This window comes from Diceros bicornis, chromosome 2 (assembly GCF_020826845.1).
Source record: "Diceros bicornis minor isolate mBicDic1 chromosome 2, mDicBic1.mat.cur, whole genome shotgun sequence".
In the NCBI taxonomy this organism is placed as follows: domain Eukaryota; kingdom Metazoa; phylum Chordata; class Mammalia; order Perissodactyla; family Rhinocerotidae; genus Diceros; species Diceros bicornis.
The window spans coordinates 87,090,653-87,108,539 of NC_080741.1; the positions used below are offsets into that span (position 1 = coordinate 87,090,653).

General features: G+C 43.0%; 1 long non-coding RNA gene across 2 annotated transcripts; it reads right to left on the reverse strand.

Annotated features, from left to right (window-relative positions):
• Positions 1-4,975: 4,975 nt before the first annotated feature.
• LOC131420077 (uncharacterized) lies at positions 4,976-17,788 on the reverse strand. Of its 2 annotated transcripts, none has more exons than XR_009223461.1 (3): positions 17,132-17,788; positions 16,565-16,688; positions 4,976-8,681 (listed from the first exon to the last, which is right to left on the reverse strand). It is a non-coding gene; the product is annotated as an uncharacterized LOC131420077 (long non-coding RNA). The 2 variants fall into 2 exon arrangements; XR_009223457.1 differs by adding an exon at positions 13,594-13,737 and having other exon boundaries at positions 16,565-17,788.
• Positions 17,789-17,887: the final 99 nt, after the last annotated feature.

Genomic DNA, 17,887 nt, shown 5'->3' on the forward strand with positions numbered 1-17,887 from the left:
ATTAAACATTTACTTAATGATTCAAACTAAGTGATTAAAACTAAGTGATTAGATAAGTCTTTTTCTTAAGTTTTGAGGGCTTAATTCCAATGGACTCATTTTCATCATCAGGCATATTTAAGTGGGCTGCCTAGACCCTCTGAGCCTTTAAGAAGTAGGCACGATTCAGACCAGATAGGGTGGGTTCCCCACCCTGCCACAGGCCACTGCCCATGGCCAGTTTCTGAGCTCCAGGTAGAATTCTGTGTCTGGAAGTCATTTGAAGGCCTCTTTTACAGTACGGCATCCTATTTCTGACACTCTGTAAAGAAGAGGTAATAGGGCTTTTATTTGTCAGTAGCTAGCTACCTAATTAAAACACCTGGGCTTCAGATAAGACATACTGGATGGGTCATGTGCAACTCTGCAAGGACCTGCCTGGTTTACCTGGACCTCGTTTCTACCTGTCCTTCCCGCGGTTCTTTCTGTACTCATTTCAGCCAATTTCTACTGGCCAACTTTGCTCATTGTTCCTTCCCTGCCCTCTTTGTCCAGCCTGTTTTACACGTCCATGTCCCCATCTATCCATGAGGCCTGCCCAGAGTAACCTGGATAAAGCTGCCCGACTGGCCTGAGGGCACTCCTTCCCACTGAGCCCAGAGGCTGGAGAAATGGCCAGCTTCATAGCCGTGGCCATGCCGCCCGAGGCCATCTGCTTTGCCCCCTGCTCCCCGGGCACGGAGCAGCCCCCTACTGCGTGCCTCCAGCCAAGGCTGTGTTTCCTGGAGGAAGCAGTGCTGTGCCAAGATGTGGCTCAGAAATGAGAACAGTGGGGCCCTGGGCAAGGCACTCACTTCGGTAGCTCTGAGCCTTGGGGTCTTCTGTCACAGGAAACTGTTCCAGCTTCCTAAAGAGTTCAGGAGTTCAAGTGCAAACTGAACGTTTGTGAAAGTGGACTGAAGACCATAAACCCGTGGGGAAGGGCACGGCGTTGTTATACAAAATGAAAATACAGTCATGGTCCCTGCTCTGTGACAATACAAAACGAAGACAATATGCAAAAAAGACTTGCTTCTTATCCATGAAAATGGCAAGAGAGAGAAACCAGCCCTGAGGAGGGCCTGGCAGGGGTGGGCTGAACTCCTGTGGTCATCGGGGCTTTCCTCCCCTCTGTTTGTTTCAATGACCTCTCCCTGAGCTCTCCACATATGGGTAAGGAAAACACAGACCTTTGCAGGGATGGCCTCTGCCTGCTTGTCAGAATCAGTAAAATTTTATAAAACTTAGGGTTTTACTGAAAGCCGGTGGCACTTACTTGACATTGTGGTGGTTTCACACCTTCCCTGCAGACTGTTTTTTTCCAGCCTCAGTTGGTCTTGGTAAGTAGGACGAATTTTGTTCATTATTACTAATACAAAGCACACCAGAAACACAGTGGTGTCCAGGGATATTGATTGGGTTCCTGGGTCCTAACAATAATTCTTTTACATATCAAAAATACATTCTGAGTTCTGGTCAGGCTGACAGACCGACCACTCTCTCCCTTGGATGCAGCCTAGTCCTCTGTGCTGACGCCCGGGGTTGATCTTTGGGCAGGCACCACCATGCCAAGGATCCCAACAGCCCTGCAACAGCTACCAAAGGGTAATGCGGTCAGAGTCCTTTCTTCATCTAGTCCAACCTTTCGTTTGATTGACAGTGTAAATGTCATTGCTGAATACTGAAGCCCTAAATGGGAACTGAGGCCACCTGGGCTAGGAGTGGTAGGGCCAGGCCGGAGCCCGACTGTTCTGCCATAGGGCCAAGTCAACATGCTGGAATACTATTCTGTTAATTGGTTCAGCCTGTAATCTGCAATTGCTATGATCAGGGAGGCTTCTGTGCTTCCATGCACTAATGGTTGAGAGGACAGATGTGTCCACACTAAGATGTCTGTTTTCATCAGCAAGTAAAAGGAAACCAACCTCACACTGGTTTAAACAATTAGGAAATTAACTCAACAAGAGGAGGTGCAAAAGCAGGGCACGTTCTGGGTCAGACAGTATCTCCAAGAACCAAGCTCTTTGGGTTTCTCTGACCTGCTGTCCACTGTCAGCTTGATTCCAGGGCTGGTTCCCAAGAAGCTGATTGGTGACTGCCACCAATGGTTGGGGCTACAGGCTTGCCTGTTCACAGCCACCAAGGAGGGAAAGCTTGGCTTCCTGTAACTAGCTTTTTCTTAGAAGCACCCAGCAGGCCCTCCGCACTACTCTAGGACCACACTTACTTATGCCTGCCCTCTCCTGAGCTAGTCACTGGGAAGGAGACCACCATGACCAGCAGAGATCAGTCAGCTGGGGGGTGGGGGGCGGATGGCTGCTGGGGATTCACCCACGATGTCCACCCTGTAGCCCACATCTCCTGGAAAGAAGACTATGGTTAGATTAGCGTAGTGTGAGGGCTATGCCTTGCTATGGATTTTGGAGACAGTGATGGAATAACTTACTGCGCACTTACTTAGGCATGTTATGTGTGTTTGCTGAATCTTACTGTAAGTGGTATTGGGGAGGCAGGTTGATGTTATTGATCCCTAATCAGACACAATTGTGAAATCAGCAGCCAAAGAGCACTGGCCTCTCACGGGCTCCTAGAAGACCTTTGTGTGATTATCAGCAACAAATAATAGCAAGGATCTCTGCACCAAGTGCTCCAAGCACCCTAACCCTGTCACTTCACTTAGTTCTCTCCAGGGCCTGTGGAGATGAGTTCTGTTATTATCTGCATTTTGCAAGTGAGAAAACCAGGGGTTAGAGCCATTAGGTAACTTGCCCATGGTCACACTCTTGCAACTGCTTCACCGTAGTGTTTCCCTGGAATGTGTGTGAGCTGATACTGTGAGCAATTTTCTGACACGTGCAAGGTGAATTCCCTTCTAAAATTGACAGAAATCTCTGACTGCAGAGGACCAATCAGTAGGATCTTTTCCTCCAAACTCATAACAAACATGATGTTCAGTCAGCCTAAATTTTGCATTTCGTTATCCAAGCAAAATCATTCAATGTTATCACATAATATACAATCCATGCACACAAACCAACATTATTTCAATATACTAATTGTAACAATGAATACAGTTCTATTTTTCTCCAATCATATGCACAAGACTTACCTCAACTGCAGAAGGGGATCTGGATATTTAAAACCCAAAGTGTACATGCTTTAAAAAAAGTTATTAGCATACGCTTCTAGTGTTATTCAATAACACGTTAGGATGAACACTCAAATATGAGGGATTTTTAAGGTAAGTGACTTCAGGGATTCAGCACATTTTTCTCACATAAGAGAACAGATCATAATTTCTAAGATGGATTTATAAACAATAACCTAAAAATTGATCCACTACTTGCTCTTCTCGAGCCCTTTAAGAATTTGCATTATGTGGTAAAAAGACAAGCCTGAAGGTTATGGTTACCATGTGCTCTATGAGAGTTGACAAGGAGTCTCGTTTTGGGAAGGAAGCCATCATACCCTTGCCACACTAGTTCCAAGAGGAAGAGAGCACATGTTTACAGAATCCCACTGTGTCCTGAGAAGGGTCGCATCCCCAAGGGAGGGGGACTACTTTCAAAATGAAATCAAACCAATGCAAGCAATACACAGCCTGGAGCCTGTCGGTTGTGTGAAGCCAGAGCAGTGTGTCTGGGGTGAGAGACCACAAATTTGCAACATGCTGCAACCAGAACCTCGGCTACTTTACCAGGGCTGCCCCCTTGGCAGCCTGACTGATGGTGGAGAGGAAGAGCCAGAGGGAGAGCTGGCCCTGGGGGCTACTGTGTAAGTTCAGACCCCAGGCTATAGACAGAGACTGCCATCCCCAAGTCGAGTGCCCCCCATGCATGCTTGGCCTTGGACTCCTACCGTGGTCCACATCTCTCCTCCTGGGGTTCCCCTCTCGATAGGTGGGGGGAGGGGGCAGGGGCATCTAGTGTTTACAAAGTGCCTCAGGAGACTGCACGGGCAGATTGGGGATCTGAGGTTGGAGGGTCTGGGAAGGTTTCACAGAAGTAGTAGTTGAGCTGCACCTTGAATAAGAGTAAAAACTTAGTCCAGTCATGGGCAGTGACCTCAGCTTGTCACTAGAGTCTGGTAGAAGTGCCAATTTATAGGGTCTATCTGCAGTCTGTATTTAGATCCTTAGCTGAAGAAAAGTGAGACCTAAGAGTTCCTGAAATGATGTTATAGGTTATGTTATGAGAGCTGGCACTGATATCATCAGACAATATTGCAGGACACCTTTTAGAATTTGATACTATGACAAACATTTTAAGGAGAAATATATGGCCAAGATAGAAAGTGAATATTTGAGGGGAAAACCAGTCTAACTGAGCTAGACATAGGACTACCACAAAGGCGGTGCCAGCCGGTAAAATATCCCCTTCCACAGAAGTTTTCTCTGGAGAAGCTTAACAACCCTGATAACGTCCTGGTGATCATGGGCGAGATTCTGCAGAACAAGTTCTCTACATGGTCTCGGTCTCTTCCTTGTACAGATAATCTGATGATGTCTTGTAGGAAATGGCATTCTGTGTTGACAGAGCAGAATGACAACAGCCCTCATTTTCTACTTTGTCTTTCAAGAGTGCCGTTATAATAGAGCCAGCGTGGGGTGGCAGCACTTCCACAAGAGCCAGAGAGAGGCTTGTACAAAATAAAACCATATTAAGAAAGCCCAAAAAATAAAAGGAAGAAAGCCTTATCAACAAGTGCTAGCCTTAACATGGCACAGTGTGTCCACTGTCCTTAAGGACTATTTCATGACATTTCTGTTTTAATCGTGTGTGTGTATACATGTGATATACTGATTGCTGATGTAAAATATATTAATACTTATAGATTATGGTCAAAAAAATTTTAAACCACTAGCTTAAGAGAATCAGGTAAGAAAAAAAATAAAGAGCACAAAGATGCAGTCAGACACATAATGAGCCAAAATAAAAGATTTTATTAAAGTCACATATTCAAATGTAATGACACGTTTCCAGTTTTAGTTTTTGAATGTTTCAAAAATATTGCAAGGAGAAAAAAGTACAAAATGCATGCTAAAGCTACACAAATTCTTTTGATCAGGAAATGGATACAGTAGCAATTAAGGGAAAACCCTATTATTTGTATATGTAAACTATAAATTTAAAAAATTCTCCAGGAGCTGAGAGTTGCAAATATTACAGAAGTTTAAAATAACAACATGTTTTATGCCAGGGGGTCCTAAAGCATGTTTTCAGCAGTGACTACTCCTCTGGTTTAGATAAAGATTCCCCACTCAAGTGTTAACTGCCCTAAATGAACTGCCCTAAACGACCTCAATGTCTCTTCAAAATTAGGATCTCACCTTCAAAAGTGTAATTCATGTTCTCTCCAAAGGTGGACTGAGAGGGAAAGTGCATCTAGAACGTTCACCAAGAACTGTTTCCAAACATCTGCCTTGTGGTCAAGTGTAGGCAACAGGCCATATGTTCCTTAGAAGGCCTCTGAAGTAACAAGATATGAGCAGGAGATTAGGATTTAAAAGAACTGCCATCCCCAGTAAATCTGTGGCCCTTCAAATCCAGTGGCCTGTACTTAACCTTTAACACCACTACCCTAGAAGTCATGAATATGTAATGGAGCCACCCTGCTGTGAGCAGCATACATGAGATAATAAATTCCCTCTTGATCGCTACAGTAATTGGCTATGCCCCCAAGCATGAGACTTGATTATTCCAACATGTATAATTATGAAAGTTATTATAGGCATAAATTAGACAGCTCTTTTAAAAATACAGGTATAAAGAAATAGTGAATCTGAATAGACCAGTCACAGGTAAAGAGATTGAAACAGTAATCAAAAACCTCCCAAAAAATAAAAGTTCAGGACCAGATGGCTTTTCTGGAGAATTTTACCAAACATTCAAAGAAGATTTAATACCTATCCTTCTCAAACTATTCCAAAAAATAGAGGAAGATGGAACACTTCCTAACACATTCTATGAAGCCAACATCACCCTGATACCAAAGTCAGACAAGGACAATGCAAAGAAGGAAAATTATAGGCCAATATCACTGATGAACATAGATGCAAAAATCCTCAACAAAATATTGGCAAACTGAATACAGTGTCGAGGAAGAGGGAGAATCCCCCTCCGCCCGTTCCCTTAAAGTTATTATGGCTGGCCAAATAATTAAAAGACAGGTTAGCAGGAGAAAACAATACCAAGCTTAATAACATGTATACATGGGAGAAACCAGGGAAACTGAGTTTGTCCACATAATAGCAGAGATTCTCATCTTAAATACTATCTTCAGCTAAAGACAAAGGAGGATGTTGGGGGTGGGTAGTGTGTTGGGATTTCAGAGGGGAAGAAGACAATTTACATGAAGAGGGAAATGTAGATGTTTGTCAGACAACTGCTTTTTTTTTTTTTTTGCGAGCAAGATCGGCCCTGAGCTAACATCTGCCAATCCTCCTCTTTTTGCTGAGGAAGACTGGCCCTGGGCTAACATCCATGCCCATCTTCCTCTACTTTATATGGGACGCTGCCACAGCATGGCTTGCCAAGTGGTGCATCAGTGTGAGCCCAGGATCTGAACCGGCGAACCCTGGACCGCCGCAGTGGAGCGCACACACTTAACTGCTTGCACCAACGCGCCAGCCCTCGTCAGACAATTCTTTACAGGGCCACCTGTAAAGAATGTGGCCGGAGAGACAGAAATCACAGTAATCAAGAGTATGTAGATTTAAGTCTTTTCCTTCCATACTGATAAGAGTTTCCAGAGACAAGGCCATGCCCCACCCCCCCTTCCCAGCACACAGAGGGAGATACCTTTACAAACAGAGATTTCCCTTATAAATGTAAATGTTTGTCTGCCAACTCCTTGTAGGGCCACCTAGAGAATGTGGCCTGGGAGAGACGGAATTTTTGATAAGAGGGGCTTGTTGGTGCCTTTCCTATTGTAACATCTATTTTGCATTATATTACAGCCATCATATGATAGTAACTCCCTCCTGGAACAGGTCTTCTATGTTAAATTCTTTAGGCAGTTTGGGGGAGGTCAAATGTCCATCAGAGAAAATAATCAAGGTAAAGAGATATATTTCACAGTGGCCAATTTTGATCTCCCACAACAGCAATACATTAAAAAGATCATACTCCATGATCAAGTGGGATTTATACCAGGGACAGAGGGATGGTTCAACATCGGCAAATCAGTCAATGTGATACACCACATTAACAAAATGAGAAATAAAAACCACATGATCATCTCAATAAATATAGAGAAAGCATTTTACAAGATCCAACATCCATTTATGATAAAAACTCTCAACAAAATGGATATAGAAGGAAAGTACCTCAGCAGAATAAAGGCCATATATGACAAACCCACAGCCAACATCATACTCAACAGGGAAAAACTGAAAGCCATTCCTCTGAGAACAGGGACAAGACAAGGGTGCCCACTCTCACCACTCTTTGACATAGTACTAGAAGTTCTTGCCAGAGCAATTAGGTAAGAAAAAGGAATAAAAGGAAAGCAGATAGGCAACGAAGAAGTGAAACTCTCGCTGTTTGCAGATGACATGAATTTATATATAGAAAATCCTAAAGAATCCATCAGAAAACTATTAGAAATAATCAACAACTACAGCAAAGTTGCAGGGTACAAAATCAACTTATAAAAATCAGTTGCATTTCTATACTCTAATAACGAACTAACAGAAAGAGAACTCAAGAAGACAATCCCATTTATAATCACAACAAAAAGAATAAAATATCTAGGAATAAATTTAACCAAGGAGGTGAAAGACCTATACAATAAAAACTATAAGACATTATTGAAAGAAATTGATTATGACATAAAGAAATGGAAAGACATCCCATGCACATGGATGGGAAAAATAAACATACTTAATATGTCCATACTACCTAAAGCAATCTACAGATTCAGTGCAATCCCAATCAGAATCCCAATGACATTCTTCACAGAAACAGAACAAAGAATCCTAAAATTCATATGGGGCAACAAAAGGCTCCAGATAGCTAAAGCAATCCTGAGAAAAAAGAACAAAGTTGCAGGCATCACAATCCCTCACTTCAAAATATACTGCAAAGCTATAATAATCCAAACAGCATGGTACTGGTTCAAAAACAGACACACAGATCAATGGAATAGAACTGAAAGCCCAGAAATAAAACCACACATCTACGGACAGCTAATTTTCAACCAAGGAGCTAAGAACATACAATGGAGAAAGGAAAGTCTCTTCAACAAATGGTTGGAAAATTGGACAATCACATGCAAAAGAATGAAAGTAGATTATTATCTTTTGCCATACACAAAAATTAACTCAAAATGGACCAACGACTTGAAGGTAAGACCTGAAACTATAAAACTCCTGGAAGAAAATATAGGCAGTATACTCTTTTTTTTTTTAATAATTTTATTTATTTATTTTTTCCCCCAAAGCCCCAGTAGATAGTTGTATGTCATAGCTGCACATCCTTCTAGTTGCTGTACGTGGGACGCGGCCTCAGCATGGCCAGAGAAGCGGTGCGTCGGTGCGCGCCCGGGGTCCGAACCTGGGCCGCCAGTAGTGGAGCGCGCGCACTTAACCGCTAAGCCACGGGGCCGGCCCAGCAGTATACTCTTTGACATCGGTCTTAGAGGGATCTTTTTGAATTCCATGCCTACACAGACAAGGGAAACAAAAGAAAAAATAAACAAGCGGGACTTCATCAGACTACAGAGCTTCTGCCAGGCAAAGGAAACCAGGATCAAAATGAAAAGACAACCCGCCAGCTGGGAGAAAGTATTTGCAAAGCGTATCTAACAAGGAGTTAATCTCCACAATATATAAAGAACTCACACAACTGAACAACAAAAAAACAACCTGATCAAAAATGGGCAGAGGATAGGAACAGATATTTTTCTAAGGAAGATATACAGATGGCCAATAGGCACATGAAAAGATGTTCAACATCACTAATCATCAGGGAAATGCAAATCAAAACGACACTAAGATATCACCTCACACCCGTCAGAATGGCTATAATCACCAAGACAAAAAAACCACAAATGCTGGAGAGGTTGTGGAGAAAAGGGAAGCCTCATTCACTGCTGGTGGGAATGCAAACTGGTGCAGCCTCTATGGAAAACAGTATGGAGATTCCTCAAAAAATTAAAAATAGAAATACCTTATGATCCAGCTATCCCACTACTGGGTATTTATCCAAAGAACTTGAAATCAAGAATCCAAAGAGACTTATGCACCCCTCTGCTCATTGCATCATTATTCACTATAGCCAAGAAGTGGAAGCAACCCAAGTGTCTCTCGACTGATGAGTGGATAAAGAAGACGTGGTATATATACACAATGGAATAGTACTCAGCCATAAAAAAGACAAAATTGTCCCATTTGCAATGACATGGATGGACCTGGAGGGTATTATGTTAAGTGAAATAAGCCAGACAGAGAAAGACAAACACCATATGATGTCACTCATATGTGGAAGATAAACTAACACACGGAAAGAGAGAACAGTTTGGTGGTTACCAGAGAGAAGGGGGTTAGGGGATCGGCATAAGGGGTGAAGGGGCACATTTATATGGTGACTGACAAACAATAATGTACAACTGAAATTTCAAAAGGTTATAAACTAGTATGACATCAATAAAAAAAATACAGCTATAATACCACTCAGTGTGATCCCGAATCATATTTTATGGGGCAAGGTGAAAAATGACCATTGGTTTTCACTATAGCAATTTTACTAATTTCTCTTAAATCTCAACCTTTCACCTACTCAACAAAGATCTTCCATTTTTACAATTACCAAGATATCACTCTCTCATCCTATGGGTCCATCCCTTGCTACATAGGAGGAGAAAAAGATCCCCTCCTGTCAAAAATAAGTGAAGAAAATGGCCTTTTAAATAACATTTTTAAAAAAGCTTTTCTTTTTCCTGATATGTCCCTTGGCATGTTAAGCTTTTTTTGTGAAAATTTTTAAGAGAAAAGTCTTTTTCCTCTTTATTCAGGAAAGGTGTAGGGATAAAACTTCTAATAAAGATACAACACAGTGTTTCTTGACAAGTTCTCTCTTTGGGGGGAAAATCACAATAGATAAAACATTTGCTAAATAGCACATTTCAAATTTTTAAATAAACAGTGCACTAAACATTCAGATTTTCTTATCTACATAATATAAGGTGTTCAGTTCAAACGTCAGTCAAAAATTTTGGGCTTTGAGGTTCAGAAATCTTTGTGAATGCCTCAGTTTACCACTTAAAAAGTGCTTCTGCATGCTTCCTTCCACACTTGCCCACCCTGGTAGGTGGTGCAGCCTCCACTGACCTTGGAGCAAACACACTCAGGAGTTGGATCTGTTGTCAAAAGCCCCACACTAAGTTAATCGCAAATCTGGAATGTGGGGAGCCATTCAGGATGCTCTCCACTCTGCTACCACCACTTTCCTCAGCTGAAAGGTTATTAGTTTTCAGTTATTCTGGAAACTAACTCACTGATTGAAACTCTGATACACAATTGACTGATAAATATTGACTTTCCTAATATAGAAAAATGCCGATTGCCTAAGTCATAACCAAAACATCTATGAACAAATCAAATTTCCTGTTGAAACCTAGAGCCTCAAGAAACATATTAATTTCCAGGATTAATTAGCTGGATAGAAAGGTAAATATGATCGGGGTTGTGTTTCCTGGTGCTACAAATTTTCAGTTGACTCTGGTGCAATAAGAAGAAAGTAAGTGGCTGAATGTTGCATATGTAAGCCTATGAGGATGCTAAGGGCCTTTGGAACACTGCAATACCCAGGCACTATTTTCACAGTGACACCAGGCTTGGCATAGTATTAAGCACTAGAGACACATGGTTATTTACTTCCAGGAGCTCACAATCTGAGACGTTAGGTACAAAGGCTCTAACTCTCTGTGGGAAAGTGGATAACAGTGAATGGATTGTGCCTGAGGCAGATTAGGAAAGAGTTCCTGAGGGTGACTTCCGAGTTGGGGGTTGACATAGAGGAGGGGTTTGCCTTACAGAGAAAGGGGGTTGGAGAGGCCCCTGGAGGCAGAGAGCAGAATGAGTAAGGTGTGTGAGAATGAGTAGGACACCATGCAGCACATTCAGGGATTGGGGTAGTTAAGAACCGCCAGAATCCAGGAAGTCACAAAAGCAGATGAGACAAGAAACAGACGCCCCTGTTTGGGGCCAGGTCATTCAGGGCCATTGCACTTATCCTATAGTTACTAGGAGGCTGTGGGAGCCTTTAGATGCTTTAGAAGAGATAGGTGACAAGAACAGATCTAAGTAGTAGAAAGACCACTCTGGTCTTCTATCTAAAGGCAAACTGAACACTTGTGAGGTAGAGTCCATTCTGTCAAAAACGGCCACCACAACAGATCCCCTCCTGCATGTTCTTCTTATGATGTGACTTTGACACCCCTCCCATTAAGTAGTGGAGTTATGTATTCCCTCCCCTAGAACCTGGACAGACCTTTGTGATGGCTCAGTGAGCAGCAAACAAGAAAGTAACTCTATGTAAAATGCCACTTTGTTCTAGTGATACTGGCTCTTGGGATGCATCTGCCATGCTATGAGGAAGCCCAGGCCACACGTGTCAGTGTTGACACTGCCAGCCAGCATCAACCACTAGACACACAAAGAAGCCTTTCAGAGGACTTCAGCTACTATCTGACTTTGACCATGAGAAAACCCAAGAGAGAACCTATCTGAGCCCCCTAGAACTGCAAGATGATAATTTTTTAAAAAGTGATTGTTGGTTTCTAAGCCATTGGGCTTGTGATTAGTTATGCAGTGACAGATAACCAAGAAACATGCATTTCTTGACTCCCTCCCAAAACCTAAACACAGTAAAGGAATAAAAAGATATAACCTAAAAGACAAAATCTGAGAGGAGGCAGAGGGTATGGAAACTGTCAATCCATTTTTGGAAGATATATCATGCATGGACAGTGGCAGCAGGCTTGGCAGAGGAGAAAGCTAACACCAAAGTGCCTGCAGGGAGGGACGCCAGTGAGGCACATGGGCCCCTGCCCCTAGAGAGGCTCAGAAGCTGGAGGCACAGGTGTCTGGGAGGGCCAGGGTGGGACTAAAGACAGGAAGATCAGTTGAGAGTCTCTGTAAGGAGTCATGAGAGCCTCAGATGCCCAACCCCACCCTACACAGACAAGTGACTGCCCTGCCCTTCCCCAGGCAGGAGACAGGAAGTTTTTCACTCCCAACACACACACACACACACACTTTGGATTCAGCTTCTACACATGGACTCCTGTTTCCTGCCTGCCAAGTTCCCTCTCCACGACAGATGAAAATGTATGCTCAATATAAGGAATCAAAATTCTTACTGAGTTCAACAGTTTTTTTATTGGAAGACTACCACTGAGTGATGCTGTAATCTCAAGGTGACTGAAAAGACCCATTGTGAAGGCTTTTCAAATGGCCCCGCTCAGGAGCTTGGATTTCATCTGATTGGTCAGAGGTCCCAAACTAGTTCTGAGGCCCAGAACCATGGTTAAGAGATATTGCTTGGCCTGCATAGTTCAAAAACCATTTGTAAATTGCCAACATTTTAAAGTCAAGAGATTTCACATTTACAATTCTGGACTTCTGGCTTCTCTTGAGAAATCCGAAGATACCTGGGCCGCATTCTGGTGCTGATGAGGCGCTGCCCGTTCCAGTGGGTAGTGAGCTCTCCAGGTAACACTACAAGCGTTTAACATACTAATGGTGTTTACATTAGCTTCCTAACCTCCTTCAGACTACTTGCTAGACTTCCCCCCTCCCCCTGCACTGCCTCCTCCTTAGGCATCTGAGTTTTCACTTCAGCCCTAAGCAATGCAGAACCATTAAAGAACTTTACAAACAGAAGAGGGCTAGAAATGGCTCCGTTTTAGACCCTTCCAGGCAGCAGCTTGAAGGGAGGAAGGGAGGGAGAAAGGGAGGGAGGGAAAGGGCAGCTGATTGAGACTGGTTAGGAAGGTTAGGAAACCACAGCAGTGGGACAAGACAGGACCTAAATCAGAGAAGAGTGGGGGAAGGGCAAAATGTGAGGGTAGAACCAACAGGATTTGGTGTCCTTTAGACCCTCAGTCCTGACAGCGTACCGACAGTCACTGAAGGCTAGAAGCCTCAGGGTAGCATCCCATCTCTCCCCAAAGTGAAGGGTAGGATTCAAAGCAAAGCAAAGAAGGGTTTTCCAAGCAACCTTTGGCTTCTAGGCACATTTCTTGGCCTGTAGCCAACAGGCTGTGAGGTTGAAACAATCTTTTAAGAAACTCAAGGAATGCCACTATTCAACTTTTAGACTTCTCAAGTCAAAGGCCAGCAGTCCCAAGAGGGTTAGCTCTTGAGGTGGTGCTGGGCTAGTAAAAAAAACTCCAAAGCCTTAAGATTGAGAGTTTGTAACTAGGCGACATTTAAAAAAACAAAAAACGCCCTTCCAAGCAACTCATATTTTAAAACAGGGGACCAAGGGCAGGTGCATTTTTCTGAGAAAACAATCTAACTTTCCATCATGCTCCAAGATATTTGAGCCAAGTACAACTTAGAAATAATACCTTTTCAAGGCCCAGGAAGCCCCAGGTCAGAAGCTAAAGGGGCATGACTTGCAGTAAAAGCCATTCTGGAAAGGGCTCAGGAGCGTACTCTTACGGTGTTCCTGTACCACTAATCCACCAGGGCGGTCTTTCTCTTATCTCTTCCTGGGAAGAATAAGGGACATTTTTATACAAGCTGAGACCTCTCCAAGTAGCCTCCGCCTGTGACAGAGCTTGACTTTGACAGAATCAAGGTAGGTAGAAGAGGTTTTCTTCCTCTCAAAGTTGTCAAGGACAGAAGAGAAGAAATAAGCAGAAATAACTATTAATAAATGTTCCACCACTTGCTGGCGACATGACTTGGAGAAGCCGTCCTCTCTCTGTTTAAGGCCTCAGCCTCTTCAGCTGTAAAAACAAAATAACACCATCTACTTCACAAGGTTACTGTGAAGATTGAACAGGATAATGTGTAAATATAAGGAATGTGCAATCTGGTATTCAGTGATTACATCTGTTCGGATTCCACCTTCTTGAAAAATAAGGCTACTAAAAATTACATGGGGTTTAAAAGTTTATTTTATAAACATGTCATAATTATATAGATGATATAACCAGAAGTTTCATAAAATGATTACTATCATGGTGATAAACAAAGCATAAGCTATTATAGAACAATTGATACAAAGATGTACATAAGTACTTATGAAGGTAATTATTAAGCCTTTCCAGTCTATTAAAATAAAAAGGAAAATCATTATTTATGCTATTATAAAAGCAGTACCCTTACAAGTAAAAAAATCTCTGATAATAGTAATTTGAAAAATTTAGCACATCTACAACTATTGTTTAATTAAAATTTCATTTTCATTGACTCAACATTTATCATTTAAATGCAAATTTAAGATAACCTTGGATGGCAAAAAACATGTTTACTCTGTGCTAGGTAAAAAAGAAACTGCATGATATAGTTCCTGCTTTCAAGGAGCTCACAGCCAAGTCAATTAATAATTGATGACACACAGACTAGTTAAGTGTTATGGAAAAAAAAGACCTGCCCAGAGGACCAAGGAGGGCACCTGGGTCTCATCCACAGAGGACTGTGCAAGGAGCCAGAAGCCCCAGGCTCACATCCCAGCTCACAGAAGTCACCAAAACTTGTTTTCAGTGAGTTCATCTGTAAAAACAGGACGATGATATGAATATTGTTCACCATACGCTGTTGCTGGGAAAGCATTCATTCAATAAATGCCCACTTCATACCCACTCTGTACTGTGTTAAGGCCTGAGATAGAGAGGGACAAGGCACATCTCAATACAGGGCTCATAGTGTGGGTAGGTGCCAAGACGATGCACACATAAGGGCTGGGTACTGCCAGATATATCATCACTCCCATCAAGCCCCGGGTCCCTGTGAATGAATACTCTTCAGGCACGGTCAGAGTTTAAAAAACAAAACAAAACAAAACAAAACTTCTAAACTGCATTTCAAAAGGTGAAACAAAAAGTTTTATCTTGGGCCGGCCCTGTGGCTTGGTGGTTAAGTGCGCGCGCTGCGATGCTGGTGGCCCGGGTTCGGATCCCGGGTGCGCATCGAGGCACCGCTTCTCCGTTCATCCTGAGGCCGAGTCCCACATACAGCAACTGGAAGGATGTGCAGCTACGACATACAACTACCCACTGGGGCTTTGGGGGGAAAAAATAAAATAAATAAAATCTTTAAAAAAAAAAAAAAAAAAAAGTTTTATCTTGGTTTTTCTGCCATGCGTTTTTCGAATTTTTTGCCATGCAGGTTCAGGCCTGTAGTGTGCATCAGAATTATCTGTGATGCTCAGTAGAAGTACTGATACCAAAGCTTACTGTTTCTGAACCACCCAGGGCCTGGCAGTTCTGAAGTGCACTCCCAGTCAAGAACCCTTTATTTTAAAGGTTGATAAAACAAAAAGCACTGTTAATGCAAATGTGGATACTTCTTATTAATAGACAGTCAAATAAACAAAGTATGGCTAGTATAATACAACTTCAATATTTTTGGTGATTCTAAAATCCATCAAGTGTTACAAAGCCACTTAGAGTTCTCACTACAAAGACTTCTAGCAAAAACAAAATGGAAGCAAAAATGGCACTATGGCAGTGCTGACCTCAGCTTGCAGAAGACTGTTACCTGCTGATGTTGTTTGCAATGTGTGTGTACGTGGGCATCTATTTTCAGGGGAAGAAAAGCCACTCAAGATTATGAACCCTTGCTACTAACTTTCAATATTAAACAACTAACCTTTAACTGAAAATTTACTGAATACTATTACACACATGACAAACTGATGCAGCATGATTTACAGCATAAACCTTAATCAAAAGGACTAGATCAGAGCCCTGGCTTCACTTATTGCACCTGTAGCATTGGGCAGGTTGCTTATCTGGGCCTCAGTTTCCGCACCTCAGTAAAATGGAAATAACAGTGCCTTGTTCACAGAGCTGCTGAGTATTAAATGAAGAAAATTAAGAAAACTATAAGCCATCATACAAACATTAATTATTGTTTAGTATTTATTTTAAAATCTAGTACAATTGTGTTTGTGAACCTCCCCCAAAACTCACTGATGTGTGAATTTTTATGCTATATCTATATGTATTATTTAACATTAAAAACTTAATTTTTGAGCCAGCCTTGATGGCCTAGTGGTTAAAGTTCGGTGTGCTCTGCTCCAGCGGCCTGGTTCCGTTCCCGGTTGTGGAACCACACCACCCACCTGTCAGTAGCCATGCCGTGGCAGGGGTTCACTTAGAAGAACTAGAAGGACTTACAACTAGAATATACAACTATGTACTGGGTCTCTAGGGAGGAAAAAAACTGCATGAAAAAAAGTAAAAAAGAAAAAATTTTATTTTTGAAAAAGAGTACACAATTGCAAAGCAGTCCATGTGTACAAGGATTTACCATCAAAATACTGGGTTACCTGAGGCACATCACTTGACATTTCTGGTTCTCACCCACCTCTCCTGTAAAATCTTCCTGCCAGAAGACGATTGGATCATGTCATCTATTGAGGCCCCTTCCAACTTCAGGATCTGTGGTTCACCACGACATTACAAATTTAACTCTCTTCTCCACTTATTTCCTTGCAAGGTAAAAACAAGGAAGAGGGGAAAATGGGTGCGTTTAAAGCATTTCCTATCAAATAGAAGTATAAGATTATGGACAAAATACTCAAAGTTGGGGTTATCCTGATAAAAGCCCCAATGGCTACTGTTTAAGAAAGAAAGGTTAACCCATCCATCTTGGAGTCAGTATTTATTTGTAACAAACAACAAAAGTGCAGAAAAAAATCAATTAGCAGAGGATCTTCAGCCTACAAAGCATGATTATCAATAAGAGTCTAGCCTCAACACTTCAGGGCTTCTAAGATAAGTGGTCCACACCTTCCAAAGCAAGTTAAAGGCATAACATAAAAAAGAGAAATATCTAAGGAAAACCCACAACCCAACATTCATCAGATCAAGAGAAGCAATTTTCTTTCTATATTTAAGCAATTTTGCCAAGAGCTGCTTTATATACATTTACGTATCACTGTTTACGAGTTCCAAACCGCGAAGGGAAGAGGCGTGGACTTCACAAGATTTGAATCATACGTTCGCTAAAGGACCATAAATGAGAGGTTTGACAGGGTTCCCACACTTTATCTGATACTGCCAGAAGCTGGGGCATCCTCGGACCTTTAAAACTTAAATAACAAACCATCGGAACGGAGCAGGGCACGAACAGTTTAACACCCACTCAACAAACTGCCGACCTACAGGCGCTCTGCTGCGGGACTGCTTCTTCAATCAACAAACGCAGGGGCTTCAGCCGGGCAGGAGGCCGGGGTGGAGGATGTCACGGCGAGAAGACAATCGCCACCCAGCCTCGAGAAGCTCGCGGCCCCCGCAAGAGGCGGCTTTGCACCCGAATAACGGTGTCCGGGGTTCCGAGGTTTTTAAAACGACCAACCAACCCTTTACCCCGCGCCATTTAAATTCCATTTCGCCTGACGGCGGTGCCCGCCGGCCCGGCGCGGACCCCAGAGCGCGGCCGCTCTCCGCCGCCGCCGCCGCCGAGGGGCCGGACGGAGCAGCGGCGGCCGCAGCGTTCCGGTGAGCGCGCGCGCCTCAGCCAATCGCGTGCTCGCCCGCCCCCCGCGGCCGCGGCGAGGCCGGCGCTGGGTAGAGGAAGAAGAACATTCGCCCTCCTCCTACCAGCGCGGGCGGCGGCGGCGGCGGCGGCACCGGGGTCACGAACTCTGACCTTTCACTGACAAAAACAATAACAAACGCCCCCTTC